The sequence below is a fragment of the Triticum aestivum genome, chromosome 3B, assembly GCF_018294505.1.
Source record: "Triticum aestivum cultivar Chinese Spring chromosome 3B, IWGSC CS RefSeq v2.1, whole genome shotgun sequence".
Classification (NCBI taxonomy): Eukaryota; Viridiplantae; Streptophyta; class Magnoliopsida; order Poales; family Poaceae; genus Triticum; species Triticum aestivum.
Genome location: NC_057801.1, coordinates 322,815,927 through 322,838,796, shown reverse-complemented (window position 1 = coordinate 322,838,796; position 22,870 = coordinate 322,815,927).

Sequence of the window (22,870 nt, the reverse complement as noted above, 5' to 3'; positions counted from 1 at the left end):
TAAAGCAAAACACTCATAACTTTTAATCTTGAATTTTTATAGTAGGTTTTAGGAATCGAGATTTCTAATTCCATTTTTTCTTCCAAAGCTTGCATCATGGCATCTAAGATATGTTTAGTAAAAGCTTTATTTTGTTCATAAGCGTGGGGTCAATTTATCATGGATTGCAACAAAGAAATACAATCAATCAAAGAGCAATTATCATAATTAAAGTCTTTGTAATCTAAAAGAGTGGGCACATCACTAGTTAAAGTTTTGACCTCTCCAAACCCACTTTTATCAATTTTTTCATCAAGATTTTCACCCTCCAAATTATCGGGAAGCCTTCTAACTAAAGTTGACTATTCCTCGGTCTCTTTATCATCAATTTGAATCTTAATAAACAAAGAATCAATTGAACAAACACTAATCATTTTAAGCTATTCAGCATTTTTATGAAAACAATCACTAGAAAACTTTCTTTCTTAAAATTATGTTCTAGCTCTAAGCATAGCGGTTCTTTTCTTACCTTCATCCATAGAAACATATAAAGCTTTAATTGATTCATCAACCTTAGGCACAAAAGTTTTCAACTTGAGATTTTATACATCATGAGAAATTCTGCCAATGCTACTAGACATATCATCAATCTTATTCAACTTTTCTTGTATCGTCGAATTAAAAGCTTTTTGGGCATTGATAAATTCTTTAATATTATTCTCAAGATCAGAGGTGTTCCTATTATTATTGTAATAATAATTACCATAGGAATTACCATAATTATTAGAAGAATTTTGAGGAAAAGGTCTAGGATTAAAATTACCTCTATAAGCATTGTTATTAAAATTATTTCGCGAGACAAAATTCGCATCTGCAGGATCACTATTTTGCTCAACCAAAGTAGACAAAGGCACATAATTAAGATCAATAGGAGCACTTTTATTAGCAACTAATTTCATAAGAGAATCAACTTTTTCACTCAACGTACTAATTTCTTCAACCGAATTAACTTTTTTGCTAGAAGGCGCTCTTTCGGTATGCCATTGAGAATAATTTTCCATAATATTATCAAGCAATTTAGTAGCGTCACCAAAGTAATTTCCATAAAAGTACCACCCGCGGCGGAATCTAAAAGATTTGTAGAAACAAAGTTCAACCCCGCATAAATTTTTTGTATGATCATCCAAAGATTTAAACCATGAGTAGGACAATTTCTTAGCATCAATTTCATTCTTTTCCAAGATTGTGCAACATATCCATGACCAAGTTGCTTAAAATTCATGATTTGAGTTCCAAGGGAAATAATTTTCGCAGGCGGAAAATACTTAGTAATAAAATCATCTTTGCACTTATCCCAAGAATCGATACTATAGTGAGGCAAAGAAGAAAAACTAATTTTTGCGCGATCTCGCAAAGGAAACAGAAATAATTTCAACTTCACAATACCATTGTCCACATCTTTTTTCTTTTGCATATCGCATAATCCTACAGATGTGTTTAGATGGGATGCTGCATCCTCATTAGGAGTACTAGAAAATTGATCTTTCATAACAAGATTCAACAAACTGGCATTAATATCACAAGATTTCGCACTAGTGGCGGGAGGAGCAATCAGAGTGCTAAAAAAATCATTATTATTGGTATTAGAAAAATCACACAACTTGGTGTTTTCTTTAGTCATCATGACAATGCAAACAAGATTGCACACAAAAACAGATCTAACGAGAAAAACGGCGAACTGAAAAGAAGGGCGGATAAAACGTAATTTTTTGTGAAGTAGGGGAGATGAAAACGAGAGGCAAATCACAAATAATTTAAATTGCAAAGAGATGAAATTTGTGATTAGGAACCTGATAGATGTTGTTGATGTCTCCATGGCAACAGCGCCAGAAAGAGGCACGTGGACGGGAGACTATCTAGACTAGATCTTCCTTGGCAACGGCGCCAGAAATCCCTTCTTGATGGCTCGTGTCCGCGTAAGTATTTCCCTGAAGAGGAAGGGATGATGCCGCACATCTACGGTAGGTATTTCCCTCAGTGATGAAACGAAGTTTATCGAACCAGTAGGAGAAACAAGCAACACTATGTAAACGGTACCTGCACACAAAGAACAAATACTTGCAACCCGACGTGTAAGAGGGGTTATCAATCCCTCTTGTGTAAAAGATAGATTGATTTCTATGATTTTGGATAAATAGATCTCACAATAAAACAAAATAAAGTAAATAAAGAAAAAGTGCAGCAAGGTATTTTCTGATTTTTTAGAATAATAGATCTGAAAAAAGCAAATAAAAATAGATCCCAAAGCAAATATGATAAAGAATAGACCTGGGGGCCATAGATTTCCCTAGTGGCTTCTCTCGACAAAAATAATATATGGCGGGTGAACAAATTACTGTTGGGCAATTGATAGAACTTCAAATAATTATGACGATATCCAGGCAATGATCATTATATAGGCATTACATCTGAGATTAGTAGACCGACTCCTGCTTGCATCTACTACTATTACTCCACACATTGTCCGCTATCCAACATGCATCTAGTGTATTGAGTTCATGGAGAAACGGAGTAATAAAATAAGAACGATGACATGATGTAGACAAGATCTTTTCATGTAGGAAAAGACCCCATCTTGTTATCCTTAATAGCAATGATCAATACGTGTCTTGTTGCCCCTTCTGTCACAGGGAAAGAACACTGCACGAACGAACCCATCACAAAGCACCTCTTCCCATGGCAAGAAAAATCGATCTAGTTTTCCTAACTAAACCAAAGATTCGAAGAAGAAATGCAAGGATATAAGTAATCATGCATATAAGAGATCAAAAACTCAAATAACTTTCATGGATAAAATAGATCTGATCATAAACTCAAAGTTCATCGGATCCCAACAAACACACCGCAAAAAGAGTTACATAAAAATAGATCTCCAAGAGACCATTGTATTGAGAATCAAAAGAGAGAGAGGAAGCCATCTAGCTACTAACTACGGACCCGTAGGTCTACAATGAACTACTCATGCATCATCGGAGAGGCACTAATGAAGATGATGAACCCCTCTGTAATGGTGTCTAGATTGGATTTGTTGGTTCTGGAACTGGCAGCGGCTAGAATTGTGTTCCGTCAACTCCCCTAGGGTTTTTGGATTTTCGGGGTATTTATAGAGCAAAGAGGCGGTGCGGGAGGCGGCCGAGGTGGGCACAACCCACTAGGGCGCGCCAGGGGCCCAGGCGCGCCCAGGTGGTTTGTGTTCCCCTCAGAACCCCCTATGGTATTTCTTTGGCCCAACAGGTATTTTCTGGTCTAGAAAAAATTTCCTAAAAGTTTCACTACGTTTTGACTCCATCTGGTATTGACTTTCTGTGAAATAAAAAACAAGCAAAAAATAGCAACTGGCACTGGGCACTATGTCAATAGATTAGTCCCAAAATGATGTAAAGTTGCTATAAAAAGATTGTAAAACATTCAAGAATGATAATATAACAACATGGAACAATAAAAATTATAGATATGTCAGAGACGTATCAATAATCTTCTTACAAACAGGAAATTATCAATACTTAGCAACCAATTTTGCAATCAGACTCTTTATTCGAATCGTGTGTACTAGACCAACAATGTACGTGTCGTGCTTCGGTTAAACAAAAAAAGGTAGAATTAATTATCAAACAGGAAATAACAATATAGTACGTGCTACCAAGCATCCCGTGTGTCGTACAAGCATGCGTGAGTTGACGAGACGCATGTGATCAGTCCGCCGCGTAGGCAGACCGAGAGGCCAAGGCATGCGCATGTTCTCTATGCAATGTCACCGTGGGCATGCTAGTAGCTATGTGAAATGACGGTGGGCATGCCAGCAGTCCACTACACAGGCTCACCGGGAGGCGAGCCAGCCCTTCGATCGTCACCTACCTCGCTCCCACTACTTCATATTAATGGTGTGCCTGGTCCGCTGGTCATAATAGGCGGCCGAACCCCCCGTCCATAGTTGTCACAGCTGCCTAAAGTGTATGAGGATGCCGCCGAAGCGCACCATCTGAGGGAGTGGCGACAAAGGGGCGGGTGAAGCACCCGCGCAGCATATGAAGCTGGGCACAGAGGTTGCGGTCGCACCGACGAGGTCTCGCACGGGCAGCAGCGTGACCTTGACTTTGTCGCCATCATCGTACCTCCCCAGCCGGAGTCGGCGGTCCACAGCTACTCCGACAATGACTTTGACTCGGACAGAAAACCGGTTAGTCCCCCACCCCCCTTCTTTTCTTGGAAAAGAAATCCTATGGTTTTGTTCACCCAGTCCATGAAATCAGAGTAAGATTCAATAGATCCGTGTAGTGTATTGATTGTTTGAATGGTATATATGGTTAGTGATTAATTTTTTGTTCTCTACAAATGAATTTTGTGCTAATAATCCGACTACGGTTAGCGCTCTTCACTACAAAAAAAGACACATCCGTGACATTTTGGGTCGAACAAAACTTTTTTTTGTCATACATATGACACTTTTATGATGATAATTGTGACAAAACCCGGTATCATCATAGATGTGGTGGGATCCTACTTCTATGACAAAAAATCATGACAGAAAATGGGCTTTTCGTCCTGGGCGGGCCGGAGACGCGGCTGCATGACATTCTTTGGGCCGTCCATGACGGAAAAAATCGTGGTAGAAGCGAGGGCGAGGAAAATTTTGGGGAGTTCCCGGTTACAGTGGGTGGTCGAGGGCCGAGCGATGCGCGTTTCTCTCATACACATACGCGCGTGTGTGTGAGGCGTTGGCTCTAACTGAACCTGAGCAAGGCGTTGGGCTCTAACTGAACCCGGGCGATTACACTGCAGGCTACGCGTTACTGAACCCGAGCGATCGATCGATGGCTGTTAACTGAACCCGGTCGAGCGATTCCTTTGCTACTGCTACTAACTGAACCCGATCGATTGGATGAACAATGAGCATTGCGGGGTGGATGAACAGTGAGCGGTGGGGGTGGATGCAGGACCCCGTGGCATTGCCTCTGGATGAACAGGACGACCCCGTGGAGGGTTGGATGAACAGTAGATGGTGAAGGGGTGCTCATGGAGGGGTGGTTGAACAGTAGCCGGTGGAGTAGCGCGCAGTGGAGGCTAGATGAAGAGGAGCCCGTGGAGGCTAGAGGAGGTCGACGGTAGCCCGTGGAGGCTGGAGGAGGTCGACGGTAGCCCGTGGAGGCTGGAGGAGGTCGACGATGGAGATGAATAGTATCCCGTGGAGTCCCGTTTTGCGGTACGCCACACCCCTCCCGATGAACAGAACCCCCGTTTCGACCGTAGCACTCCAACAAAAGTCAGTTTCGTCCGTTTTGCAGTACGCCACACCCCTCCTGATCAACAGGACCCCCGTTTCGACTGTAGCGCTCCAACAAAAGTCTGTTTGTCCGTTTTGCGGTACGCCACACCCCTCCCGATCAACAGGACCCCCGTTTCGACCATAGGAGGTCTGTTTCCTCCGTTTCGCGGTACGCCAGACCCCTCCCAATGAACAGGATCCCGTTTCGAACGTGGCCGGTCGAACACAAGGTCGTTTCCTCTGTTCTGCGGTACGCCAAGCCTCGTTTCCATCGCCTGTTCCGTCCAGCCCTCCCGATGAACACGACGATGCATTCCGTTCCGACCCAGCCGGTTGGCTCCCCATGAACACGACGACGGCGTTGTTTCTCTGTTCCGACCCAGCCATGTACACGAGCCCTGGCCGTACATATGCGCGAGTAGGCGTTCGAGACCCCGCATGTATGTACACATACGTGGCCGTATTTTCTTTCTTGCACACTAGCTGTTGTACGTACGTGTACATGCTACGTGTGCGCCTCTACTACGACAGGTACGTGCCTCTACTACGAATCGTGCGCGCCTCTACATCCACCAGTATATATGTACGTACACGTTCACGACCAGAATGACAACGCTACGTACGCTTCGACCAGGTGGGTCCCGACTGTCAGGCACTTCCTTGCGTGCGAAGATGTAGCTAGTGGGTCCCAGCTGTCAGGGGGGTGAATCATTTTTCTTTGCCCGGATGCACTTCCTTGCGTGCGAAGATGTAGCTGGTGAGTCCCAGTAGTCAGGGGGAAACGTTTTTTCGTGAAATACGGTGGCCCATCCGGTGGGTCCCTGCTGTTAGGTGGAGGAATCATTATTTTTCGCGTAATAAGGGGGCACTTCCTTGCTGCGGCCGTGGACCCAGCTGTCAGCCTCTCCACGTACAGTCCACGTCCGATGGAAGTCATTCCTTGACCACGTTGACCACGCCGCGCCGAGAGCACCAGGACGGTGGACGACGGCGAGGCCTAGGAAGGGGACGACGGGGAGCCAGGGAAGACGCGGCAGTGGAAGCCCGCGCGGAGAGGAGTAGGAGGGTTCACTAGTTCGGCTGCGGTGTGAGGCTGTTGTCGCCGCAGGGCCTAGCCAGCGTTGGGAATAGTAGGGGGCGGTGAGGCCTCCGCGACAGCACAGCCGTCCACGGGAGGCAGGAGCATGTGGCACGATCGGCGTTGCTTTGGGTGGCTGGAGCAAGAAGACCAGAGGTTGAAGAAGTACTACGGTCGTTGGATGGACATCGTACGGTCACTGGAGCTAGAATCGTTTATATTGACTAAGTTGACAAAGCCCTCTGCCCCGTCAAATTAGTCGGCCCACAAGTCAGCCACCCACCAAGGTGGGTCCCAGCTAGCAGGGGGAGTATTCATTTTTTGTGTGTAGTAAGGAGGCACTTCCGGTGGGTCCGAGCTGACAGCAGGGGGAACGTTTTTTTCGCGAAATACGGTGGCCCGTCCTATAGGTCCCAACAGTAAAGGGAAAACATTTTTTTTCACGAAATACTGGTGGCCCGTCCGGTGGGTCCCTGCTGTCAGGTGGAGGAATAATTATTTTCCGCGTAATAAGGAGGCACTTCCTTGCGGCTGCCGTGGACCCAGCTGTCAGCCTCTCCATGTACAGTACTCTTCTGATGGAAGTCGGTCGTTGACCACATTGACCACGCCGCGCCGAGAGCACCACGGCGGTGGACGACGGCGGGGCCTAGGAAGGGGACGATGTGGAGCCGGGGAAGACGCGGCAGTGGATGACCACGCGGAGAGGAGTACGAGGGTTCACTAGTTTGGCTGCGGTGTGAGGCTGCTGTGGTCGCAGAATAACAGGGGGTGTGGGTGAGTGGAGGGATGGCCTGGCCAGTGGGGGATTAGTATGGGGGCGGTGAGGCCTCCGCGATAGCACAGCCGGCCACGGGAGGCAGGAGCAGGCGGCATGATCGGCGCTGCTTTGGGCGGCTGGAGCAAGAAGACCAGAGGTTGAAGAAGCACTATGGCCGTTGGATGGACATCATACGGTCACTAGAGTATTGACTAAGCTGACAAATCCCTCCGTCCCCGTCAACTTAGTAGGCCTACAAGTCAGCCCAACAATATGGTGGGTCCCAGCTAGCAGGGGGTATTCATTTTTTGGGCATAATAAGGAGGCACTTCCTTGCATGCGAAGATATAGCTGGTGGGTCTGACCTGTCAGCGGGGGGAATGTTTTTTGGCAAAATATAGAGGCCCTTTCTGTGGGTCCTAGCTGTCAAGTGGAGGAATCATTATTTTGTGCATAATAATGAGGCATTTCCTTGTGTGCAGCCGTGGACCCAGCTGTCAGCCTCTCCACCTACAGTGCCACGTTCACCAGGCCGTGCCGGGAGCACCAGGGCGGTGGATGACAGCGAGGCCTAGATAGGGAACAACATGGAGCCAAGGAATACTCAGTAGTTGTTTCCCACGCGGAGGAGTACGAGGGTTTACTGGTTCGTCTGCCATTCCCGGAGAATAACAGCAGGTGTGGGTGACTAGAGGGATGGCTAGGCCAGCGATGGGAGTACGGTGGGGCCGTCAGGCCTGCACGGCAGCATAGCCGGCCGCGGGAGGAGGGAGCAGGCAGTCCCACCGGCGCTTGTTTGAGCGGCTGGAGCATGAAGAGCAGAGATTGAAGAAGCACGATAGCCGTTGGATGGACATCCAGCAGTCACTACTCTCGTGTGTTGACTAAGTTGACAGGGCGTTGCTTGTGGGTCAACCTTTTTTTATGAAAGCATACGCGTCAACCTGTAGTAGCCGCACAAGTCAGCCTCAAATCTGTTGAAAATAGCATACAACCCATCTGCCATTATTTCTAATAATGTACAGCCCATTTTCGAATTCTTAAGAATTTTTTTGGAGCCCATCTTCTTTTTGTTAGCATTACACCCCATATTGTGGCCACGGTCAAAAAGTATACGAAATTTTGCATATTTCGGTGCGTCAACTGTTTTTAATCCAGAAATATCGATTCACATTCAAACTATTTTGAAAAATAATATATAAATATAAAATCTAACTAATTGTCCACCGATAAAAATCAATGGAATTTAAAATCTTGTAATGAAAAAAATTGAAACTAATTCCCGGTTTGATGTGTTTTAAAAATGTACAGCCTATTTCTGGGCAAACCGAATGAAACTCTCCTCGTCTTGAAAGTTTAGCAGCCCAGCAGGGTCGATAAAGCAAGTAGGCCTTGTTTGGGTATTTGTTTAAAAAAATAGAACTGGGCTAGCCATTTTCAGCAAGAAAAAAACACAACTGGGCTCATGATGTGGTAATCATAAATAAAACCCTGGCTAGACGGGCCACAGCCCCCGCACAGCCCTGTTGTTACCCTGATCCGTCGCTAAAACTACTATAAATAACAAGTGCTTGTTCCTCAAAAAAACTGTGCGACCTGCTGAGTCCCTGCTGTCAGCCGCTCGTAGTGTAATTCTCTCGTGTATTGACTACATTGACAATGGCGTGAGCCCCAGATGTCCAACCATTTGGAGGAACCATATTTTTGGGCTTGTAATATAGAGGCACTTGCTTGCGTACTGCCATGACGCTGGTGGCTCCCTACTGTCATCCTCTCCACGTACAGTCATCTCCTTGTTCCTCTCAGTTGTTGATGATGTTGACAACACAAGAGGGCGGCGCACCGTGCACGGTGAGTGAACCAAGGCTGCAAGGCGGAGGATGACGGCGAGGCCTCGGACAGAACGAATAGGAGCCGTGGAAGATGCGCCGTCCAGTCACAAGCGGAGGGCAGTAGGAGGGTTGACTGGTTTGGGTGCGGGTGCGTGTTGGGGCTGACGTCGCCGGAGAATAATAGGACATGTGGGGGAATAGAGGGAGGGACTGGCCAACATCCGAGGGTACATAAGGTAGGGCGACGGAGGCACAGCCAGCCATGGGAGGTGGGAGCAGGCCGAGCCGACGGGGTGCTTTGGTTTGGGTGGCTGGAGGAAGAAGAAGACAAGAGATAGAAGATAAACGACAGATGTTGGATGTCAATCGAAAGGCTAGTAGGCAGAATCGTCTGTTGACTGGCTAGTAAGTCGACACCACCTTGGATAGACTATTTCCTCGCGGGTCCCAAATGTCAGAATCCAAATCTGTCACGGTCATGCAGCCTTTCCTATGAAAATTTCTAGCCCATTTGATGTGCTAGTTCGAAATAAGTTTGTGGGTGTTGGTGGGGGCTAATCACTTGGCTTCTATAATGCACATTGAGCTCAAGCAGCCGGCAAGAGTGATGTTATTTCCCTTGGTTGGAATTTGTTACAATATTTCACTCTAAATTAAACGAATGGCAAGCCATTTGCCTTGTTTCAAAGAAAATATGACAGTCACAGCCGAGTTGAAAAGGCCAGGAACATCTAACTCCATCTTACAAACTGTACAAAAGCACGAGGGTTAATTGTTCATCAGGTTTACAAAAAAACCAGGTTGAAAAGGGCAACAAGATCTAACTCCAGCACTGTTTTCGGCAGTCACAGTCAAATGGATCGGTCAGGTCCATAGAATGAATATCCTGGGTCGCAAAATTTACTGGATTATGACCACAATATATTGTAAATAGAAGCCCGACACATTTAGAAGCTCTTTTGCCCATTTGAAACTCCCTTTTTTGCTCTTTGACATACCCATCCATCAAAACCATGCTGCTGCTAAACTTAAGCCTGATGGACAATAGTAACCTCGCATTCAGCAGGAAGAATGTGACAAATCTAGTGTTTGCACGGTTGGCTACATATCGTTCTAGCATTATTGTCTTCAATTGAATCTCATGAGAAGTGAGAAAATCCTGATGCTTACGAATCCACCGATTGGTTATAACTTTCTTACCCCGTCCTGTTGCCTAAATAGACATGAAGATTGAAAATAGTTAAGGTCTAAAAGAAGAGTGTCAAAAGAGCAGCAGCTGAACGGTTAATTCTAGTACACTATATGCGGGCTTCCAATGTGCGTGAAATTATCACCTTTATATAGAACTTCTCCAGATATGGAAAGCATTGCAGCAAGCCAATAATCTTGTTCATATCAAAACTATTCATTTGGATATATAAGATCTTAACAGAATCCAGCACCGTTGATAGGCCATCCATGGAGAAACTCTTCATTGAGCATAAAACATAATATTAGTACAAAATGTGTACTCCAAGATGATATATAACTTATGCGTAGAAATTTAAAATGCAGCTTATGGTTACAAGTGTAGATGATAATATAATGTACCTGAAGAACTGTGGAGCCAAACACCATATTGAAATGAGCACAGAGATCATGTATTACACCCAAGGTCTCCAGTTTGTGCGCAGAGAGGACGGTTATTTGCAACGGTGAATAACTAGAATCAAGGATCAACCTTTGAAGTGAAGGGGCATCTTGGATGATAAGCTGCCTTCCGTCAGAAGAAATTCCAATTCTTACAAGGTTAGGCGACTTTATTTGGAGATAACCGATTCTAACTGTGAAAACAAGCACCAAGCACTCCAGGGCAGGGCAACTGGAGTGGATGATACTGTGCAATGAGGCCTCCGATATACGAACCCGCACAAGTGAAAGTTTCTTGAGAAATGGGAGTCGAAGGTTTAATACCAGATTGTCTGGTAGGTAGCACAATGCAAAGATGGTGATGTGGAGAGAGGAGGAAAACCGCGAGATGGACATCGGTGCTGAGGGCACAAATTCATGGCATTCAGTATGTGGTATGTGATTTCTAGGGGAATAGTAGAACTCAAGCAGCTGTAGTTCTGTGAATTCAGGGGATTTCAGCCAGGCGTCCATCGTGTAGGGCATGGTATGCTTGCTCGGGTAGCATGATGGGATGCAGAGGATTTGAATGGAGCCCTGGTGGGAGGAGATGATGGCTCTGGCGATTTCAAAATCATTGAAGAGAGATAGCTAATGACAGTCGAGATTAAGGGGCACGGTGCGCCATAGAGGGCACCACCGAATTGAGAGGACTTGGGTGCGGCAGCAATCCTTGGTGGGGAGAAGCGAGATGATCTCCCCAAGGACAACGTCCGGGAGATCGCTGATGCAGTCCACCCGAGATTCTACGGGTTCCTGGGATCCGGTGGGGGCGGGGTCGCCGCTTCTCCCCGCGCTGCCGGTTGTGGGATCTACAATAGGCATCGCCTCTGGCGGGAGCCTCGTCTTCTTGGCACTGGGGTCAGCCGACTCCATTTTCCTCGAGGGCGTCGCGTCGCGCTCACGGATTTGAGCAGAGTAATGAATGACGAGCCTAGTTGTAGTGCGAGTGAAGAAGAAGGGGTGCTGGGGGTTTTCTATAGGAGTGAGGAAGAACGGGAGCTGGGGTTTTCTGTAGGAGTGATGTCGGGGGGATGAACCCCGGGCAGGCAACGAAACCCGGATCCTCTTCAAAAACAGCAGGGCCCACATCACCCCGCAAGCCGGCACGCGCTTGGCCGGGTCGCTCGACCCGGCAGGGCCCGTAACCCGGCCAAACTCTCTGACGCGGCAAGGTATGTCAACCCGGCCACAGCAACTGGTGCAAGGCAACTCGACCCGGCGCAACCAAGGCTTCCACGGCAAGCCAGCACCACCCGTGGCGCCCACGGCAACCCAGCCACGGGTCAGCTCCCGTCCCATCCAGGCCGTACGATGGGACGAGACCCAAGCCACCGATGACCAAGGCAACAGTGTTTCCACCATGCCTGTGGTCAGCCGGGGCATGGCAACAGTACCCCTCACCTACCCGCTGACCAAGGCTGGCATGGCTACAGTGCTCCAACCCTCACTGCTGATAACAGCAGGCGGCGGCCTGACGGAGAGCACTTTACATGACTCGACTCGGCCATGACCTGATGATCGACAAGATGGAGCACAGTCCCCTAGGCACGTGGGGCCCGCGCCTAGGGGAACCCGGCGAACCACAAGCCCCCAAGCGGGACCCAGCTCGGAGTCCCGGGCGCCGACAATGCGGACCCACCGACTCGGCATATTACCATTGTAACCCTGGGTGGGTTGATCTATAAAACCCCCCAGGAACCCACGCCCACAGGGGCATCGCACTATCATATCGACATCACCATACGACACACAGAGACAAAAAGCAAGAAGCAGAAGCATAGGACTAGCCACCAAACAGCAGTACCTGAGAGAAGGAGCAGCCCAAGCCTTGGCCAGCTTCCTTCCTCCTCCATACAGCTCCAGGAGCCACATTGTACTATCAATCATCTAACCAAACTCGGCAGGACTAGAGGTGTTATCTCTCCGGAGAGCCCCGAACCTGGGTATGTCTAGCGTCCCGCGCCCGCGCATGCCAACCTTGCCTCTGGAGCCCACCAGCGCCCTTGAGCCTCCTCCTCTCTTTAGCCATCCCTTGGCATCTGCCGTGCGCCCACCATGACAGTTGGCGCCCACCATGGGGCAGCTCGAGGAGCTGGCCGGGAGCATGCTTCAAACGGGGCCCTTCTCCTACACCGACGAGTCCGTCGCGCTGGCGGACGATGTCATCGGCGCACTCGCCACTTCCTTCGTTGCGCTCCGCATCTCCGATGCGCTCGCGGCCGATGACTACCCTAGCGAGGTGCTCAGCTACTCCAACTCCCCCCTTTCCCTCGGGGTTAGCATTGCCGTTGGGGGGATGGACGTTCACGTGGAGGTTTACGCCACGGGTGATGGCGCCTCTTCCTCGTCAAGCAAAACGAGGAAGGCCGCGGAGGCCAGGGCCACCGCGGAACGGACCAAGCCATCCGACCCACTGCGCGCTATGATGCAGAGCCTCCGCATCCCCATCGGCACCTACGTCGACGCCACCAACGTCGCCGAAGCCCGAACCCAGCTCGAGGATAGGCGCTAGCATATGCTGGACCTGTCCGAGATGCTCGCCGCCACCAGGCGCCGCCTGGAGGCCGCTCAGATGGAGCACGACGCCGCTCACGGAGTTACGCCCCCCACGGTAGAGCCAAGCCAGGTCGCCGACGCGCGCGCCCGGGGAGGAGCGATCGGCCGAGCCTTCGGTGCCGTCCGGACCGTCTACGAGACCCCAGTGAAGAACATGCGCGCTGCGGAGGCAGCCACGGTCGGCCTCGACCAACTCACGGACGAGGAGCTCAAGGAGTGCATCGGGCGGATGTGCGAGCTCCTCCACACTGCCAACACCCAGCGGGATCGCCTCAACCAGCTCGCCAAGCCGGCAGGATCCGGCTCCGCCCGCCTTGGCGGACCCGGCGAACTTCTGCATACAGCTTCCTCGCCACCCGGCGAGGGGCACTCCCGCCGAAACCGGACTCGGCGCAACCCGGCCGCCACTGCCGCCGATGCTCTGGGCAACGAGCCCGCCCCAGCGAACCAGCGCGGACCCGGCCAGCTTGGTCGGCATCCGGCTCCAACCGACCCGGCCCCTCGGGGCCTGGCCGCCAGTCAACTCGGCCCACATGCCATCGACAACGCCGACGCGTGCCACCACCTCGATCAGCTCGCTCGCTCCCTGGAGGTGGAGGAGAGCGGAGCCATCGGGCCGGCGTGCTTCGTCCCACGCATCCGGGAGGAGCCATTTCCGAAAGGGTTCGTGCTCCCCCCCGACACCCCCAAATACAATGGGACCGTGAAGCCAGAAGAATGGCTCACCGACTACACCACGGCCATTGGCATCACCAGTGCCAATCGTCGTCTTGCCGTGCGCTACGCACCGCTCATGCTCCAGGGGTCGGCCCGCGCGTGGTTGAATAGTCTGCCGATGGGCAGCATCAATGCGTGGGTCAATTTCGAGGAGGCCTTTGTCCGCAACTTCACGGGGACCTACAAGCGACCCGGTCGGCCTAGCCAGCTTGCCATGTGCGTGCAGGGACCGACGAAGACAGGTCGCAAGTACCTCGCACGCTGGACCGAGCTCCGAAACAGCTGCGAGGGCATCCATGAAGTCCAGGCGATCCAGTACTTCGTCAGCGGGTGTCGAGACGGCACCCTCCTCAAGTACAAGCTCCTACGCTCCGAGCCGGCCACCATGGCCGTGCTCATGGTGACGGCGGACAAGTACGCCAACGCCGATTCCGCCATGAAGATCCAGGTGGCGCTGGACGAAGCCAGCAAAGCAAAGCCGGTTCCACCTCTGAAGCCGGCCGGCGAAAGCAGTCGGCAGCAGCATCACTAGAACAACAAGCGCAAGGCCGACCAGCCGGCGCAGCGTCACGACAACCGGCTCATCACGGCCGCCGAGCCCGTAGCGAACCCGAGAGCGAAGCGCCGGCAGACCGGCAAGATGGCATGGCAACCCGCCATGAGTTTCGAAGAAATGCTCGACGCCCCATGGAAGCACCACAGCGGCGCAAGGCCCTCTACGCACACGCTTCGACAGTGCGCCATCACCAAGTGCATCATGAGGGGAGACATTCCGCCTCCTCCGGCTCCAGCTCCAGCTCCAGGCGCAGGGCAGCCGCCTCTGCCTCCACCACCGCCTCCCGCCAGCGGCGCGATGCGGAACGACGCCTACCCGGACCAGAACGTGACCTACGTCGTCTTCAGCAGCCTCGACAACGATAAGCACAGCAAGCGCCTTCTTCGGCAGGAGGTGAACACTATCGTCCCGGCCAAGCCGGATTTCATGCACTGGTCGGATCACCCGATCACCTGGACCCGCGAGGATCATCCGGCAGTCATGTCGAGTCCGGGTGGATACGCCCTTGTCCTCAACCCCACCATCGTCGCACGGCGCACATGCAAGTTCTCTCGAGTCCTCATCGACGGTGGTAGCAGCATCAACATCCTCTACCACGACATGATGACCAAGCTCGGCCTCAAGGCCGAGGACCTGGAGCCAACACGGACAGTCTTCCACGGCATCATACACAGCCTTTCCTGCTCGCCCATTGGCCGGGTCCGGCTCGATGTCCTGTTCGACGACAGCAGCCACTTCCGGCGTGAACCGATCTGGTTCGAGGTGGTGGACCTGTCCAGCGCATATCATGCTTTGCTGGGCCGGCCTGCGCTCGCCAAGTTCATGGCGGTTCCCCACTACGCGTACCTGAAGATGAAGATGCCGGGTCCCAAGGGCCTCATTACCATCACCGGCGACTACCGCAAGTCTCTGGAGTGCGCCCGAGACGGCGCCAAGCTGGCCGAGTTGCTGGTCATTGCCGAGGAGCGGCGCCAGCTCGACCGGATCGTCGCCCTGGCAGGCGAGGCCTCCGATGCGTCGATCCCGACCTCGGACCCGGCCGACGAGGCTGCCTTCAAGCCCTCCAAGGAGACCAAGAAAGTGAAGCTCAACCCTCAAGACCCAAGCTGTAGCAAGTACGTTGTCGTAGGCGCCCGCCTCGACAGCAAATAGGAAGGCGAGCTCGTCGACTTCCTCCGTGAGAATCGGGATATCTTCGCATGGACCCCCAAGGACATGCCGGGTATCCCGAGGAAGTACGCCGAGCACAAACTTCACGTCCGCAAGGACGCCAAGCCTGTCCGTCAACCCCTCCGATGATTTTCTGAAGAGAAGAGAAGAACCATTGGTGAAGAGGTCGCTAAGCTTTTCGCGGCCGGCTTCATAATGGAAGTGTTTCACCCCGAGTGGCTGGCCAATCCAGTCCTCGTCCTGAAGAAGAACAAGACCTGGCGCATGTGTATCGACTACACCAGCCTCAACAAGGCCTGTCCCAAGGACCCGTTCGCTCTCCCGCGGATCGACCAAGTCATCGACTCGACCGCCGGGTGCGAGCTCCTGTCCTTCCTGGACGCTTACTCCGGCTACCACCAGATCAAGCTGGACCCGGCCGATGCCCTGAAGACGTCCTTCATCACGCCCTTTGGGGCGTACTGCTACGTCACCATGTCGTTCGGATTGAAGAACGCCGGCGCCACCTTCCAACGCTGCATGCAGAAATGCATGCTGCCACAACTCGGCCGCAACATTCATGTGTACGTGGACGACATCATGGTGAAGACCAAGCAGCACCTCACGCTCCTTGACGATTTGAAGGAAACATTCGCCAACCTCCGTGAATATAAGGTCAAGCTCAACCCGAAAAAGTGTGTTTTCAGCGTCCCGGCCAGAAAGCTACTCGGCTTCCTCATCTCGGAACGAGGCATCGAGGCGAACCCGGAGAATATTAAGGCCATCGAGCGCATGCGCAAGCCGGCTCGGTTGTGCGACGTCCAGAAGTTCACCGGGTGCTTGGCCTCGGTCAGCCGGTTCCTAAGCCGGTTGGGCGAGAGGGCGCTCCCCCTGTACCAGCTGATGAAGAAGACAAGCCCGTTCGAGTGCAACGGCAAGGCAGACGAGGCCTTCCAAGACCTCAAGCGCATGCTCTCCACCTCACCAGTCCTGGCCGCACCGACCAACAAGGAGCCGCTGTTGCTCTACATAGCCGCGACTTCGCGGGTGGTCAGCACGGTGCTGGTGGTCGAGCAACCAGAGAAGGGCAAGATCCAAGCCGTCCAGCGGCCAGTCTAGAGAGGTGCTCCCCATTTCCATGCAGAACTACCCGCATTACCAGAAGTTGTGTTACGGTGTGTACCTCACCGCCAAGAAGCTAAAGCAGTACTTCCAAGAGCACGTCGTCACCATCGTCAGCACGGCGCCTATCGGAGAAATCATCGGGTGCCGGGACGCCTCTGGCCGGGTCGCCAAATGGGTGATCCAGCTGGCCGGCCACACCATCCTCTACGAGCCCCGCACAACGATCAAGTCTCAGGCCCTAGCCGATTTCCTCGTCGACTGGACCGAGACCCAGTACTTACCGCCGCCTCCCGACTCGACGCATTGGCGCATGCACTTCGACGGGTCCAAGATGCAACTCGGCCTAGGGGTCGGCATGGTACTATCATCTCCGAAGGGCGACCAGCTTCGCTACGCGCTCCAGATCCACTTCGCTGCCTCCAACAACGTCGCCGAGTATGAAGCCTGCACGGCCTCTGACTTGCCAAGGAACTCGGCGTCTAGCGCATCCTGTGCTACGGTGACTCGGACCTGGTGGTGCAGCAGTGTTCCGAAAATTGGGACGCCCACGACTCCAACATGGCAAGCTACCGCTTCCTCGTCCAGAAGCTATTCGGATCCTTCGAGGGCTGCGAGTTCCTCCACGTCCCGCGCACGGAGAACTAAGCAGCCGACACGCTCGCCAAGATCGCCTCATCACGACAAGCCATCCCGTCCGGCGTCTCCCTCGAGCACCTACGCAAGCCGTCCGTCAAGCCATCACCGGACTCTGAGTCCATCCACGTTCCAGACGACCCGGCTGCACCCCAAGCCAGCCCGAGGGTTGCTGAACCCGTCCCGGGGACTGCTGAACCCGGCCCAGGGGCTGCTCAGCTCGACCCGGCCAACATCATCCCGGACCCGGCCGTCGCCATCCCCAGCCCGGGGGCTGCTCAACCCGACTCGGGGGCTGCCGACCCGAAACCCACCCTGGTGGCCATTTTTTCAGTGACCGCAGCTCCATCTTGGGCTCTCCCAATATCGGAGTTTCTGGAGAACGGGTTCTCCCCATGGACGAGGCCGAGGCTCGGAAAATTCAGCGTCGGGCATCCGCCTACAGCATCATCAACAACGAGCTCGTCAAACGTAGCTCTACCAGCATGGTCCAGCGCTGCGTCGATCAGGATCACGGCATCAACATCCTCCTCGACATTCACCAGGGCGAGTGCGGGCACCACGCCGCATCACGATCCTTGCTGGCCAAGGCGTTCCGCCACGGTTTCTATTGGCCCACGACCCTCGAAGACGCCGAGTCGCTCGTTCTCAAATGCGAAGGGTGCCAACGCTTCAGTAAATGTAGCCACCAGCCGGCGTTAGCGCTCCGCACCATACCGATCGCCTGGCCCTTCGCGGTTTGGGGACTCGACATGGTGGGACCATTCAAAACCGCTCGAGGCAGCATGACGCACTTACTGGTGGTAGTGGACAAGTTTACCAAGTGGATCGAAGCAAGACCTATCAAGAAATTGGACAGGCTAAGAGCCGTCCGATTCATCAAGGACATAGCGGTGCGCTACGGCATGCCGAATAGCATCATCACCGACAACGGCACCAACTTCGCTAAGGGCGCGCTCGAGCAGTACTGCTCCGTCTCCGGCATCCGCCTTGACCAGGCCTCCGTGGCACATCCGCATTCCAATGGGCAGGTCGAGCGGGCCAACGGACTCATTCTGTCCGGCATCAAGCCGCGACTCGTCGAGCCACTCATCCGCTCACCCGGTAGCTGGCTTGATGAGTTGCCAGCGGTACTCTGGAGCCTGCACACAATGTCGAATCGGTCGACCGAGTTCACCCCGTTCTTCCTCGTCTACGGATCCGAAGTTGTCATCCCGACCGACGTCGAGTTCGACTTGCCGTGCGTCGCGATGTACAATGAAGCCGAAGCAAGAGAGGCGCGCGAAGACAGCGTCAACCTACTCGAAGAAGCGCGCCTTCTGGCACTTAGCCATTCGGCTATCTACCAGCATGGACTAAGGCACTACCATAGCAGGAAGATCAAGCCTCTCGCATTTCGTGAAGGCGACCTCGTCCTCCGACTCGTCCAAGAGCAGGCAGGCCAGCACAAGTTGTCCTCTCCATGGGAGGGCCCGTTCATCGTCAGCAGAGCCCTGCGCGACCGCAACGCCTACTACCTCATCGACACGCGCAAGTCAAAGAAGCGCAAGAAGGACACCGTCGGCGAAGAAACGACCAGGCCGTGGAACGCGGAACTCCTCCGCCCGTTTACAGTTAGCTGCACGAGTGTATATATCGTCGCCTTTTCTAAATGCATGAAACTACGGGGTCCCCGAATGAAACTCGGGGGCTACCTTTTGCCGACCAATTTATTGTGTCCATATTTATCTGCATCACTTTACCACTGAACCCGGCCGTCGGCTCGACTCGCTCGACCAGGGGGCTCGGGGGCAGGACGGCTGGGTCACCACCCCGCCGCCTTACTTGGTGATTCTTGAAAAAGTTGGGTCGCTGCGTCCCCCACTTATCCCTAAAACCGCAGATCCAGCTTTGGCAGTCGGCGGGCAAGCACAACAGGCCAAAGCTCCTTTAGATTCATACACTAAGTCAAAGGCCGCCGAGTCGACCGACCCAGTCCGTCACTCATTAGATAAGTAGCCGCACGACCGGCTGCTCGCCAACCGGCCAAGCCGGATTGCCGCCAGCCGGCCCAGTGGGTGTTTCGCTCTCGCTCAACGTTTCTGAGGACCCAAGTCCTGCGCGCCCCTCTCAAAGAATCGATCCCTTTGTCACGGACCAGAGCCTCGGCCGTTTGACTCGCGGGGGGGGGGGGAGGTTTCAGACAGGAGAAGCACATGAAATTGGTTCGAAAAAGCGGAAGCCAAAGAGCAAAAAAGCACTCACAACACTCACACACAAATATTTAAAACAAAGGCCCATGGCCCAAGTTCATTACACCCTAAAACAACCCCCAGTAAGTGGGTGGACCTGCTACTTAACAGATTCTGCGTAAAGTATCTCATGCATCTCCAGCGCCGCGTCACGACGACGACGGCCCTCCTCTAGCGGCTTCCGGGTCCGGCGTGACACCGGTGTCCTCCTCAGCATCCGCGTCGCCGTAGACGCCCGTCTCCTCCGAGCTCCCCTCTGGGTCACGAAGAAGCAAGCCGTAGTCGTCGCCATCCACGACCCTGCCGTCTTCCGTCCTCTCCGGATGGAACTCATCATGGAAGGCGAACTCGGCGATGTAGCTAGCCCGGGAGGCGATCCGGCCAGCTTGCTCCTGCAGCAACTGCTCCGAACCAGCGCGATGACCCATCAGCGCGTCCAGCTGAAGATCCGGATGCCAAGACAGTGCAAACCGCAGCGCCATCTCGGCACCGGCACCGGCACGGGTGGCGGAAACACGCCACTCGCCAAGATGGTCCGGACCCGCCTCCAGCCAGCGCGCCAGGCGCGAGAAGCTGCGCGGATGGACGGAGTCCGGCCATAGGGCCGCCGTCATCGCGGTGCCGGCGTGGGACAGCCGCTCCATCTGCGTCCCCAGGGCCCGCAGGCGGGCCTCGGCAGCGGCAATGATCTCCAGGAAGGCCCAGGCTAAACGCGGATCCGTCCCAGACCCAACAACGCCGGTCGGGTCATGCTGGTAGCGAACGGCTTCCTCCGCCAGCCGCTGCGTCTCCGGGAAGGCCCCTGCCGTCAGAGAAAAAGCAAGATTAGAAGAACAAACAAGGAAGAAACGTCGGGTCCCGACCTGGCAAAATTACAAGAAGCAGCACTTACTGGAGAAGGACTCTTCCAGGTGCTGCGCCTCGAGAAACATACCACGCCGCTCCAACTCCACGACGCGGTCGCGCTCCTCGAGTGCCTTCTCCAGATCGGCCACCTTAGCAAGGGCCACCTTCAGCTCGGCGTCCTTGTCTTCGACCGCCTTCTCAGCCGCGTCCCGGCGATGAGTCTCGTCCTGACGAGCCTCCTCGGCCGCGGCGGCCTGCTCCCGCAAGCGATGCACCTCGGCTTGGAGACGGCCCTTGTCATCGACCAGCCGACCGCGCTGCTGGTCCACCTCGGCCAGGGCCTGCTGCGTCTCTAGCACCTTGGCGGCCTCCGCCTTCAGATGCTCCACCTTGGCCTCGAGGCGGATATTGTGACCCGCCAGCTGCTCATGCAGCCGGTTGGCCTCGTCAAGAGACCGCCGGGCCGCGGCCGCCTCCGCCCTCGTCTGTGCCACCTCGGCGCCTAGGCAGCCGGCGTCAGCAACAAGCCGGTCATAATGATGACCAGCCCGGAGAAGCCGGGTCCGCCAAGACAGCACCTGGCTGCAATGAAAAAGAATTCAGCAGAAGAAAAAAGACAAGACTTAAGATTTGGCCCAACTGTTACACAGTTGGCCCGAATCTCGGGGGCTACACCCAGTGGGTGCGCTAGCGCGCTCCCACTAGAAAAGAGCATGAACGTACCTGCGGTGACGCGAAGCTCCTCCTCCTTGGCAGTGAGCTGCTCCTTGAGCTCTCGATGCTTCTCCAGGAGCCGGTTGAAGGCGGCAACCCGGAAAGGATCAAGATGCTGAAAGAAGACAGAAATCAGAACAAGGCCTGGTGATCTAAAGATTCGGCCCAACTACTATGTAGTTGGCCCGAACCTCGGGGGCTACACCCAGTGGGTGCGCTGGCTCGCCCCCACAATGAAGAAGTTACAAGAAAACGAAGAAGAAGGCCTTACCAGGACGGCACGCTCCAGGTCGCGCGTTCGTTCCGTCTCGGCCTGGGCAAAGGCCTCAATCCGCTCCGTCCAGCCTCGCAGGCGGCGGCTGACGGCATCCAGCGCCGCCTCCTCCTGGGTCTGGGGCCCAAAGACGGCCGCGCCGCCGCTTCGCGCGGGCTGCGGCATGGCAGCTCGGCGCCCGCCCTGTCTGGGCACCAAGGCGTGCCCCCCGCTGGCCGCTTGCGACACGGCCAGCACCTCCTCAGACGCCCCTTCCAGCGCCAATGGTGATCCGGACGCCGGGACGCCCTGAGTCGCCACCTCAGGCACCGCCGCCCGCGGTGCCTCCTCCATGACCGACGGCGCCTCCGGCACCGCCGGCTGTGGCACCTCCTCCAGGACGCCGCCGCCTCCACCACCATCAGCCCCCGCGCGCTCGACCACGTCGGCTCGCGGCGGGGTATCGCCCCCTATCTCCATGACCTCCTGGTCGAGGATCGCCACCTCAGCCCGGCCCTCACGGCCGCGCTCCCTCACCGATGATGGTTCAAAAACCGTCACCACCACCACCGTGCCCTCCGGCATCTCGCGCCAGGCCGGCTCGATGCCGGATCGCGCCCATGCCGCCGCCGCGTTGGTCCAAGCCTGGACCGACGCCGCCTCCAGCTCCGCCTCGGCCCGGTTCCTGTCCCACCAGGCTAAGGCCTCGGCGTCGTCCGGAACCAGGCCAAGGTCCGAGTCGCCTCGCCCCTCCTCCCCGGCCAGACCGACAGGGTCGGATCGGCTCCTGCGGAACGTGGTCCCTTCGTCGGCCGCGGCCTCCGCCGCAGCTCTCGCCAGCATGATGGGCGACCTGAATAAGAACGCAAAATAAGCCAAAGAAACTAGAAATCCAGGCGCAAGTAGGAAATAAAGCATACCCCGCCAAGACCGGGACCGGGATCGGCTTCCTGCTCTTCTTCTTGGCCGGCCTCCGGGGCTCGGCCGGGTCCGCCACGCGTTTCGATCCGTGGGGTCGCGGCGCGACGCTGTCCTTTCCGTGCAGGCGGCTTGGCGCCGCCCCATGCGAGGACCCGGCTCCGCCCGCGTTGCCGCCTCCCCCGCCCAACACCGCTACACCAGCAACTGGCATCAACGTCGCCTTCACCACGACACGAGCAACAATTCAAGACGAAACGAAGAAGGAAACATGCAAGACTTACCGGCACGGCGCCCAGCACCGGCGTCGCACTCGGCCACTTCCTCGCCGCCTTGGGCCGCGGGCTCCTTTGGTGCCACCGGCGCCACCTGCGACGGAGCCCGGGCGTAAGGATGCCGGATTGCGTTCAAGAGAACCTCCCGTGTCGTGTCAGGACGAACAAGAAGATGTGCAGCGGCAAAATAAGGAGACCGGACACTCACCTGCGGTGCCGGGTTCGACTGGCTATACGGCGCCTTGCCGAATCGC